Raw genomic sequence first — 11,694 nt, 5'->3', positions numbered from 1 at the left:
TGAGTGTGTATCTTTAGTAGAGATGGGGTTTCACCCTCTTGTTCAGGCTGGTCTCGAACTTCTGACCTCAAGTGATCCACCTGCCTTGGCCTCCCAAAATGCTGGGATTACAGGCTTGAGGCACCACACCTAGCCTTATTTCAGTGTTTCTGTAATCATTTCGCACATTAACGGATCGACATCGGTGAGTCGGGGCAGGCTTTAGGCAAAAGAACCAAGCCCCTTCCGCCCCTGGAGCTCTCACTCCTGCGGTGAGGCGGGTACAATGTGCGTGTAGCTGGACCTGAGAAGAAAAACTCCTGTCTTATGAAAGGGCCCAGGGGAGCCTCTAGTTGGGGCCCTTTGACCTGACCCCACGGTGAGGGAGGAGTCGTTAGAGGAGGGTGGGCCAGAGGAGGACTTTGGACTTGCCATAGGGGAACAGGGAAGCAGGTGGAGGGAAGCCGACTGACTGGGAAGCAGACTGACTGTCTCCGATAAGGGTGGCTCTGTGGAGACGAGAGGACAGGAGGGGAGGTCGTGAGTTTAGGGTCTCACAAGGAGCGGCCACAGATGGAAGCTTATGGGGTGGGGCATGTGGCAGGGCAGCCCTGTGCCCACAGACACACCCCGCCGAGGAGACCCAGGGACTTGAGTGTGTCGGGTGTGGGGTAAATGGGCACTCAGCTATTACAGCTGGAAGGCAGAGCGTGTGAGCTGCGGCAGACAAAGGCAGGTGGGGTAAAAGGAGAGTCTTCACAGCAGTGCTTAGAATAGCAGGAACTGGGAAAACCAGCAAAAAACTATCAATAGGAGATTAATGAATCCATTATGGCACCTGGAATGGAAGGAATTTTTGTCAGCGTTTAATAAGGAGCTTTGTGCTGGTCGAAAATCAGGAGGTGCACAGGACACTCAAGGGCAGTATTGAAGAGCCGATTCCAGAGCAGCTCTGCACAGCAGATCCCCCTGGGGCCAGAGGGGCCGTTTGCAAATCCAAGCAGATCCGCTTCTTGGAGGTTTCTCCAACGGGAGCATCTCCCAGGATTGGGGCCTGCATGGGTGGCCTGTGTTATATATGAAATTTTAAATGATCTAGTTGCCACATTAAAGAAAGGCGGGCCGGGACAGGGGGACACTGGGTGCCATGACTCACGCCTGTAATCCCAGCACTTCGGGAGCGCAAGGCAGGTGGATCACTTGAGCCCAGGAGTTTGAGGCCAGCCTGGGCAACATGGAGAGACACAGCCGCTACCAAAAATACAAAACAATGAGTCGGATGTGGGGGTGCACACCTACAGTCCCAGCCCCGTGGGAGATTGAGGTGGGAGGATTGCCTGAGCCCAGGAGTTGGAGGCTGCAGTGAGCTGTGACTGCACAGGTTCACTCCAGCCTGGGCAACAGAGTGAGACCCTATCTAAAGAAAAAAAAGTAAAAAAAAAAAAAAAAAAAGAAACTGTTTTATATTCAGCATTCAGCCCACTATTTTGATAACAATCAGTTATTGTGTTGATTAATATTTTACACCGTTTTCCATACTAAGTCTTTGAAATCCATTGTGTAAAGAATCTTAAAGTTCATCTCCATGTGGATGGGATGCACGTGGCCAGCGACTCCTCTGAGGAACAGTGTGGTCACGGCGATGGGTGGCGTGTCCTGCCTGTATGTAGAAGGTCCCCGTGTGGGTGTTTCTGTGAAGACCCTGAGGGATGTGCAGGGGAGGGCCGACACCCTCCCAGCCACGCAGAGGACCCTTCAATGCAGCACTCTGCCACCGCGCCCACGCCCCAGCCCCTCTGCTGCCTGAGCTCTTTCCCAGATGTCCACTTAGCTAACCTCCCTCACCTTCTTCCCTTTCCTTCTTTCACCCCCACCCTACTTGTTATTTTTCTCCTGAGTGCTTATGGCCATCCACCCCTGGGCATCATGCATTTGTTCACTGTGTTTCTTGCTTTCGGGTCTCTCCTGATTGGAACAAGCTCCCGCCAGGACCAGAGACTTTCCATTTTGTCACCGACGCATCCACATAGTGCCCGGCAGCGATGGCGCTTGGGGCACCTGAGGTGGACAGTGAGCCGGTGGTTGAGTGAAGGGCACTACAGGTTTATCTCAAGCCCTACCCTGACCCTACCGGAAGACACGGTGGTCTGCACGGTCCAGATAGTCAGAGAGGCCCCCGGCTCGATGACTTTGACCCGGCGGGGGTAGGGAGGGGGGAACAGCACGTTGACAGAATCCCCCCTTGGTATCCCCCCTCCCCATGCCTACATAATCCCTACATTGTCAAAGGAGAGACGCCTAGAAGGAGCTTTGGCAGCAGGAGGGAGATCAACGCAGTGCAAGCTCATTTTCTGACAAACCAGTGGCAGCAGTCGGCAAACTGACTTTATTTCTCAAAAAGAATGTATGCATCGAAATTAACAAGTGAGTGATCAGCGTGTGGGAAAATTCAAGAAAGGCAGTTCAGTGCTGTGAGAGAGGGCGAGGTAGGGAGCTTTAGTACTCCAGACAACGGAGGAGGTAAAAGGATAGAACAAGATTATTTCATTTGAGTTCATCTATTCTTACTTTTTTTTTTTTTTTTTTGAGATGGAATCTCGCTCTGTTACCCAGGCTGGAGTGCAGTGACGGAATCTCGGCTCACTGTAAGCTCCGCCTCCCGGGCTCAAGCGATTCTCTTGCCTAAGACTCCCAAGTAGCTGGGACTACAGGCGCATGCCACCATGCCCGGCTCCATTTTCTTTGTATTTTTAGTAGAGACGAGTTTCACCCTGTTAGCCAGGATGGTCTCAATCTCCTGACCTCGTGATCTGCCTGCCTTGGCCTCCCAAAGCCCTGGGATTACAGGCATGAGCCATCGCGGCCAGCCTATTCCTTTTTTTTTTTTTTTTTTTTTTTAATACAGTTTAGATTTTATCAGAGCAGAATCCCAGGAAACTGAGATTTGTAAACTGGGAAATCCAGCTCCTCCAAGTAGCCAGGAAATAAGGGTGACCTAAGTTATTCTTGCTGGCCCTGGTGTGGGCCGGGGATGACTCTGACTCAAGGAAGAAGCGGTCTTGTGACTGTCTTACCCACACTGTGGTTTAGTAAGAAGCTGTTAAAAAGTATGTCATATGAAGAAAGTGATTTAATAATTGGTCAGAGTAATGACCACGTATTTCCTATGTAACCACTCCCTCATCTGCAACTTTATCTTTGGTTCTCATGACAAGATTATCACTTCCCTGAAAACTGGGGTTTTTGCAAATGACGAAGAGGTGTTTTTCCAAATGGTAATGTTCTTCTTTGGTGGGAAGATGTTTTCTCCTGGAAATCCTTAGGAAAGTTATTTGGTTCTGGGGTTGGGCTCCCAAAACCAAAACGAAATGAGCTGGATTATCCCCAGGATACCTGAGCTATAAGGACAATCTGTAGCTTGAGTGTGGAGTGAAAGACACTGAAACTGCCCTTTGTCCCAAATAGCTGTGTGCTGGGGCCCTAGACAGCCCTAAGGAGATGGTGAAACAGGTGACGTTTACCTGTGAGGCTGAAAGCACTCATTGCCAGGCTGTGAAAGCCCGTACTGCAGGTGTGCATGTCTTCCTCCCTGTCCTGTGGGTGACAGAGCCCACCAGTAAATGCTGGTGCATTTCCTTCTTACTTTTCATCCGACCATGTTCTCCTCCATCCTAACCCCTCACTGAATGTTCCTGGGGCTTCCTCAGGTTTCACCCTGCAGGGCCCAGCAGGAGGCAGCTGATTTGCAGTCCTCACCATTCAGAAGTTCAGAAGGAGGGCTTAGAACCACACAGGCTCCACCCCCAGGCAATGAAGTGAGCATCTGGCCTCAGGAGGCATTATTTTCCTTCAAGTTCCCATTGGTGACTCTAAGGCACAGGCATTGTAATAGAGGAAATCAGGAAGTCTTGAAAGTTAAAATGAAATAAGACTAGGGTTTACACTGCAGCTTCACCACTTCACTAAGGTCGTTACATTCCAGTAATCAGTTTATTCCCCTCAGAGCCTCAGCTTTCTCATCCCTCCAGCGAGGTGTCAGGAGCTCTGCGGGCTTCCTGTGAGAATTATCCGGGTGAGGGCTCTGGCTGTGGGTGTGCAGTCAGCAAGGGACACCCTAGTAGGTCCCACCAAGTGCTGCCAGCCCCTGAGCTCAAGGACGACACGTGAAGAAAAGCCCTTCACAATGTAGGGCTCCATCCCACCAACGTGCAAGTGAATAGACGTCCTTTCAGGACCTAGTGTTGTGTATTTTTAAGTGTGGTGCCCTGTCACCTGGAAATTGCTAGAAATGCAAGTTCCCAGGCTCCCTCTCCACCTGTGAAACCCTGGGGATGGCCCAGCTACTTAGGGTGCGGCGGCCACCGCTGGTGATCTCCTGCTGTGGGGTGATGTCACTGTTCTTTCCGGGCGGGTGCAGGTGGACCCAGGGGTGGGAGGTGGGGAGAATCCCGCAGGGACTTCAGGGACTGAGTTTAGTGCTGCGGTTCGTTTCTACACTGCACAGGAGTCTCCTGGGGTCACCTTGTGTATCATGTCCAGCCTTTTTTTTTTTTTTTTTTTTTTGAGACAGTGTCTCGCTGGGCCACCCAGGCTGGAGTGTGGGTGGTGCAATCTCCGCTCACTGCCAGCTCCTCCTCCCGGGTTCACGCCATTCTCCTGCCTCAGCCTCCTGAGTAGCTGGGACTGCAGGCGTCTGCCACCACGCCCGGCTAATTTTTGTATTTTTAGTAGAGATAGAGTTTCACCATGTTGGTTAAGCTGGTCTTGAACTCCTGACCTCAGGTGATCTCCCCACCTCGGACTCCCAAACTGTTGGAATTACATGCATGAGCTACCACGCCCAGTAGACTAATTTTTAAGTTTTACAGATGGGTTCTCACTGTTACCCATGCTGGTCTCAAACTCCTGGCCTCAAGCAATCCTCCCATCTTGGTCTCCCAAAGTGCTTGGCTTTGCAAGCATGAGCCACCACACCTAGCCAAACATAGATCTTTCACTTTAAACTTCATCTAGAGATGTGACAAAAACCAAATGAGGTATTTGTTAAAATACTTTATAACCCTAGTACAGTAAGAGTAATCCAACTGACAGTTTCACAAAACTCCATTTTTGGCAACAAGTTCAAGGTTATACATGTTAATACAGATAACATTTATTCAACCAGAGGAAAAAGGTTACAATGACAGAATTTATCTTTTTCTTTACTATGTTGCCTGAGCTATGGTTAAGGTTTGGGGAACTGGTATCTTAAAGAACCTTCAGAAATTTCTCATTCTAGAATTTAGAAACAAACTTTACACTCTCGGGGTTGAGAGAATCCAGAAGCAATCACCACCCCTAGTGTCCAGATGCTACTCTCCAAAGGCGCTTCCCCACTAGCCACAGAAATCAGAGCTCCCTGGGAAACAGACAGTTGAGCCTCTGGAGCAGGGAGGGCCTGGCTGTGCATGCTTTAGGGAGGTGGGAGTGGGGGCGTAGAAACCAAAGAAGTGAGACCAAAACGGGCCAACAGCTGGGGCAAATGTGGGCATAAAACGAAATTCCATCTGATCACATAGTCTCAAATATGTACATATACAGAAATATTTCTGTGAGGTCACAGGGGTACTAAAAAACAAAACAAAAGACTGGAGGGGGGGGAAGAAGAAAAGAAAGAACTCTCTTCTCCATGTTGGGCGCAGTGGCTTACACCTGTAATCCTAGCACTTTGGGAGGTCAAGGTGGGCAGATTGTTTGAACTCAGGAGATCGAGACCAGCCTGGGCACCATGGTGAGACTCTGTCTCAAAAAAAATATATAAGCACTAGCTGGGCATGGTAGTGCACACCTGTAGTCCCAGCTACTCAGGAGGCTGAGGTGGCTCAGGAGGCTGAGGCTGCAATAAGCTAAGACCATGCCACTGTACTCCAGCCTTGGGGACAGAATCAGACCCTGTCTTTAAAAAAAAAAAAAAAAAAAAAAGACAGCCTCTTCTGTCATCATTAGAGGTAGTTCCTGCACCACCCTAACTCCTCCTCAAACTGGACTTCCCAGGGAGAGCAGCCGCCCCTGCCTTTTCCACAGAACCATATTTCAAGATAACCCGACAGCCCCAGCTGATGTGGAGCTCTTCTTTGAAGAAGTCCAGCAAATGAATGAAGAATTACAGAATTTGAAAACTTCACAAACTCTAATAAATGATTCAGGCAATAATCCTCAATGAATATGAAAACCATTAATAGGTTGATGAGAAACTCATTAACACAGGACACCAGAAACTGAAGTGCACCAGCTGCTCCGTGGTTGAAGGGAGAAGGCAGATCTTCACAAGACAGTGGCCGATTCTCAGCATGCACCCCGCTGGCGTGAGACCCCCAGTGGAGGCAAGCAGGCCTCACACGAAGGTAGGATGTGGCCATCTATGCAGAACTCCCCACGAGGGACTCTGCTTGAAAAGGCACAGCCTGACTCAAACTAAGTCTTTGGATCTAAGTTCCAGTTCTCAGGAAACACAGGAACATGGCACCCAACACCACACAGGAGCAGCCAGGACACCTGGAAAGTGAGAGCGCCCGGAGGAAACCCGGCCTGCACACTCCTCTGGCGTCTGAGAGGGGGCCCGGGAGAGACCCGGGCTGAGCAGCTGTGATCTGTGGGACCCTGTGCCACAAACACTTTGAGGCCAACTAGAAAATTTGAATATGGAATAAGAAATAGGCAGTTTTAAGAAAGTATATTTTATTCTATTAAAACTGAAAATGGCATTAGCTCATGTAAGAAATAATCTTCATGTTTTAGGGTCGTAAATTCAAATATTTAGGAGTAAATGATGACGTTTATAATTTACTTCCAAAAACTTCACAAGGAAAAGGATATCTATTATGTGATAAGTGTTTAGGGGCTCATTATCCTAGTCTACTTTTCTGTATGCTTGAAAGTTTTCATAATTCTTTTTATGTAAAATAACCTTGGAAATACATTTTTACATTAGCATTTATATGGAAATTATTAGTATTTTATATAAAACATATAACTATATTATTATGATAATGACCTTATATTAGTGACATAAGAAACAAGCGATGTATCAGAAAGTGAGGATGTAATTAAGGTTCTGTGACTGCATCCACTATCGGAAGAGCACTTCTCTATGCCAAGGACAGGCTCGAAGCTTCACACACCCTGGGTCGGGGTGGGCACCATCCAGCACCCCCACTCTCCATGCAACAAAGCTGGAAGTGAGGCAAGAAGCTGGGGGCCAGGACCCTTCTCTGGGCTTCTCTAAACACCGTGTTTGTAACCACCATGCTGAGCCCACTGAAGGCTATCATTGTAAATGTCCAAAATCAATGTCCAAGTGAGATAGGCAAACTTAGGCCAAGAATCTTACCTACACTTAGATATTTCTTAAGCATCGCTAAATGTGAGAGAAGCCATGTCATGAAAATGTAAGAATACAAACAAGTCAACTTTTCACAATCCACCATCAAACTTTTCCAACAAAATATTACCTAGCATTGCTTGGGTGATCGTGAGTGGCATGAAATTGCTTCAGCTGCTCCCACGTAAGCTCCGGGATGCACAGTGGGTCACCCCCAGAGACCACTGAGTACATGTGGTGGGGAAGAAGTCTGTTTTGAAGGTGCTGGGAGAATATCCTCTCATTGTCTGTCTTGAAATGTGAAGTAAATAAATAAGAATATGTACTTATAAAATAATACACACATGCTACATTACTTACAATATGGCCAATTGATCACATTCTGGGGCATATGCCTGTAATACTTTGCAAATAAAACTCTTCTAATGGTAAACAAACAAACAAACAAAAGACACCCCTGCAGGCATTGTTTAACACTGTATTCAATCACTCATCACCCATGCACAGGACCCAAGGATTGAGAACAATGGACATTTTGATGTGTGTTGCAACAAACGCATAGCCGAGGGCTGTAAATCAGAGGGATCATCAGGTCTGCCTTCCAGCCACGAGGGAAGTGGGGAGAAGCTGTCACCCCAATTTGAGTTTCAAGAAGACTCCTTGGAAGAAAAGACCACCAAATTGAGAATGAAAAGGTAAGAAATAGTTCACCAGCTGAGGGGGGCTACGGAAATCAGAGAGCAGGCCACCCATGAGCCTCAGGGACACCAGCACAGGCAGGTTGTCAAAGTCACAAGGGGACATGAAGACACTGGCCCAGGACAGCAGCTCTTAATCCAAAATGGTCTCAAGATTCCTTTACACTCTGAAAAATTAACCCATTTATTCCTGAGGTTGCAAGTTTTTTTGTAAAAATCAGACTTTGGCAATGACCTTGAGCTGTAGGATATAAATAACTCCCAGAAGCTTAGGATTCCAATAATGGAACACTAGGCACAAATGGGTTTTAATGAGGACCCAAACAGCTTTTGATTATGTGGGCTTTTTTTTGCCTATGTAGGTACCTGTGTGTGTTTATATAATTTTTCTATATTCTAAATTAAAGTTGATTAAAAAATTAAAGTATTAAAAATACTTATGCATTAAGGTAAGCCATCATTACATGTTAATATAAATATGTTTGAAAAATACTTCTCATAACAAAGTAAAAAACCGACTACTTAGAGTGATGCTGTGTTGCCTTTTTTGCAAATCTCTGTAGTGTCTGGCTCAGAGGTGAAGCTGGACTCCCCCATCTGCTCTGTATCCAGCTTGCTGTGTGTCACACACCTCACCACGCAGCCTCTAGAAAGTACACCATGTACTTGGGCCAGAATGAGTGAAAAAGACAATGTGTTGATAGTGGTATGAAAATAGCATTTCTCTCACTGCAGATCATACACGGGGGTCGTCAGACATGGTCTGAGACCTGCTGGGAAGAACAGCAGCCTGGCCCTGCTACCCCCTGGCTTCTGCTCACAGCACTGACCCCAGCTAATCCAAGAACATGTCACTTATAATGAGAATATTGAAGAAAAAGCAACCATCTTTCAGATGTGTCTATATCATGATACGGTACATGGGTAAGGTAAGCTGAACACAACATAAAAAAGAAAACTTACAAACCCTCCCTTCATCTCATTAAAGATGACTCCTTTAAAGACCAAGGGCATCTGGGGGTCGCTGGAGTTCTCACGTTCCAGCCGCCATCCTTCCTGCCTGAGGACAAATAATTATAAGCGGACAGTGACTCAAATACTAAAGTCTGTATCAACTAGTTAATCACTCATGACATACCAGAAATCCAGCTCACGTAAACCTGGGGAAAAGGTGGCATCCAAATACACTGAGAGGAGATTCTGAAAGTCCTTGGGATTTTGTGTGGAAAATGGATCCAGAGTATAATCACTAGCTGGGTACAAAGGAAAAGTGAAATTGTAAAATTTAACAGATTTCTACTAAAATTATTGAATCTCAAGCCTCATTTCCCCTTTGTCCTAGGACAGTAAATTGTAGCTATTCTTGAGATGGGGCAGTGGCTCCATGCTCTGGCCTCCGACCTCAGCAGCTGTCCCAGCTCATCACCCTGAGTGCCGGCTTTCCCATCCCATCTCAGGATCTGCACTGGACGGGCACCAGGTCTTTCTTCAGCGAACATCTAAACTCTCTCAAGTGTCTCCAGAGACTTTCACACGTCTACAAAGATGACCTCATTCTGTAAGAGCATGGATTTAACTTGCTCTTCGATGTCACTCCTTCACAGAGTGCACTGTTCATCGTCACCCTATCCACTAGCGTCAGTCTTACTAAAAGTCAAACATCAATGTTAGTGGTAACTCTGGAGGCCTGGCATTGTAATGCTATCCCCAAGAGAAAATTGTTTTGAACCTTTCTGGGAAAAGTTCACGTACGTTTTATTCAAACGCCAGTTTTTATAATCTCGCTACCATGTGGCTTTCCTGAAGAATGAAATTTCTGACGTCCTTCAAGTAGAGAGAGGTAAAATTTTTTCTAGAACATTAATTGCCCACTCCTGTCATCCCTTCTCAGAAACTAACTGAATTCCAGTGGGTGTGCCTGGCAAACCCAAACATGGTTTTCCGTTCAGGATGCTGGTCTTACCTGTGAAGGCGTTCATGAACGTGGAGAGGGACCGGTTCAACATTTTGAAGAAAGGGTCTCTGCACGGATATTTCCGAGACCCACAAAGGATGGTATGCTCAAGAATGTGAGGAACACCGGTACTGTCCATGGGAGTGGTGCCGAACTGCACGCTAGGGAAGAAGGAACGGCACGCCAGGGAAGGGGGAGGAACAAAGAACAGAAGGCCAGGGACAGGGAGGAACAGAACGCTAGGGAAGGAGAATGACTAGAATACAAAACGTTCATCTTAGTGCTGCGGACACAGTTCCCAGATGCATCATCACCTCAGGCTACTAGAAATCATTCTGACACCACAATCCTCCAACCCAGGGTTTCCCAACTCTAATGTAAATTATTGATTCAGACTATAAGATTGTATTTTGATGAGATTGTAAGTCCATGTAAGCTTTTCCGTATTTTTCAAGATGCTCTGTCAATAAAAATACTAGTGAGATGATATTTAAACCACATAACGTACAGTCAGTGCTTTAAACCAAGCTTGTCTAACCCACAGCCTGCAGTCCGCATGCTCAGGATGGCTTGGAATGCATCCCAACACAATCCCTACACTTTCTTAAAATATTGAGGTCCTCTATTTATTTTTTTTTAGCTCATCAACTGTCCTTAGTGTTAGTGTATTTAGTGTGTGGCCTAAGACAGTTGTTCTCCTAATGTGGCACAGGGAAGCCAAAAGATTGGAATCCTTGATTTAAATAAAACTTTCAAACCCATGTTCTTAAAATGCACGACATACCTGAACAGATTATTCCTGTCTTCTCTGGCCAGGTGTAAATACCTGGCTCTTGTGTCATCGTGGCTGAGCTTCATGGCCATCAGGAACAGCTCGGGAACAGATGTCACCTGAGTTAACCAGAAAAACACGAGCAGTTAAACGTAGACAAAATAGCCTGTGAAATGGTGATCTTCGACACACTGAGAAAACTGGCTTTTCTGCCTGAAATTAGATGATGCCGGGAAGCCAGTATTTCAGAGCTGGAGAGAACAGAACAATCCTGTCCAAGTCCCTTATCCTACAAACAAGGAAAGAAAGACCTAAAGAAGGCAGATGAGAATGTGTGTGTGTATGTGTATATTTTTGAGTGCTTATTACTGGCTAGGTATTTTCCATTTTTTTATTTTTTAATTTTTTATTCTTTTTTGGCTAGGCATTTTCTAATCATGTCACATAGAATCCTGTGACGGAGGTATTCTCATCCTCATTTACACATGAAACAACTGAGGCTCAGGGTGATGAAACAAGCTGCCCGAATCAGAGCCAGGATTCGCCCTGGTGTCTGCCCTTCCCACGGTACTGTGCTGCACCTAAGTCCTAAGTAACACTGCACCCTTTCCAACACCTGCTGAGTGCCTCCTGCTTTTGTGTACTGCACCTCAGTAACACAGCACCCCTTCCAACATCGGCTGTGTGCCTCCTGTTTCTGTGCATATAATCTCCTGTAGTGCGAAGCACGGGCCTGCAGGACGGGCAATGCTGGAGTGGGCTAGCCGGCGACAGCGGGGAGAGGGTCCAGGATCAGTCTTTGCTTCTCCTAGTTTGAGATGGATTCTCGGTCGTAGCTGTAAGCACTAAGCTGGGGCTTCCAGAACAGCTGGAGGGGCTGGGAGGATAGAAATGCCCCCCAAAAAGATGAGACTCCCCACTCCTGGGGCAG

Source organism: Macaca nemestrina (genome assembly GCF_043159975.1).
Source record: "Macaca nemestrina isolate mMacNem1 chromosome 8 unlocalized genomic scaffold, mMacNem.hap1 SUPER_8_unloc_4, whole genome shotgun sequence".
NCBI lineage: Eukaryota > Metazoa > Chordata > Mammalia > Primates > Cercopithecidae > Macaca > Macaca nemestrina.
This window is presented reverse-complemented; position numbering follows the sequence as displayed.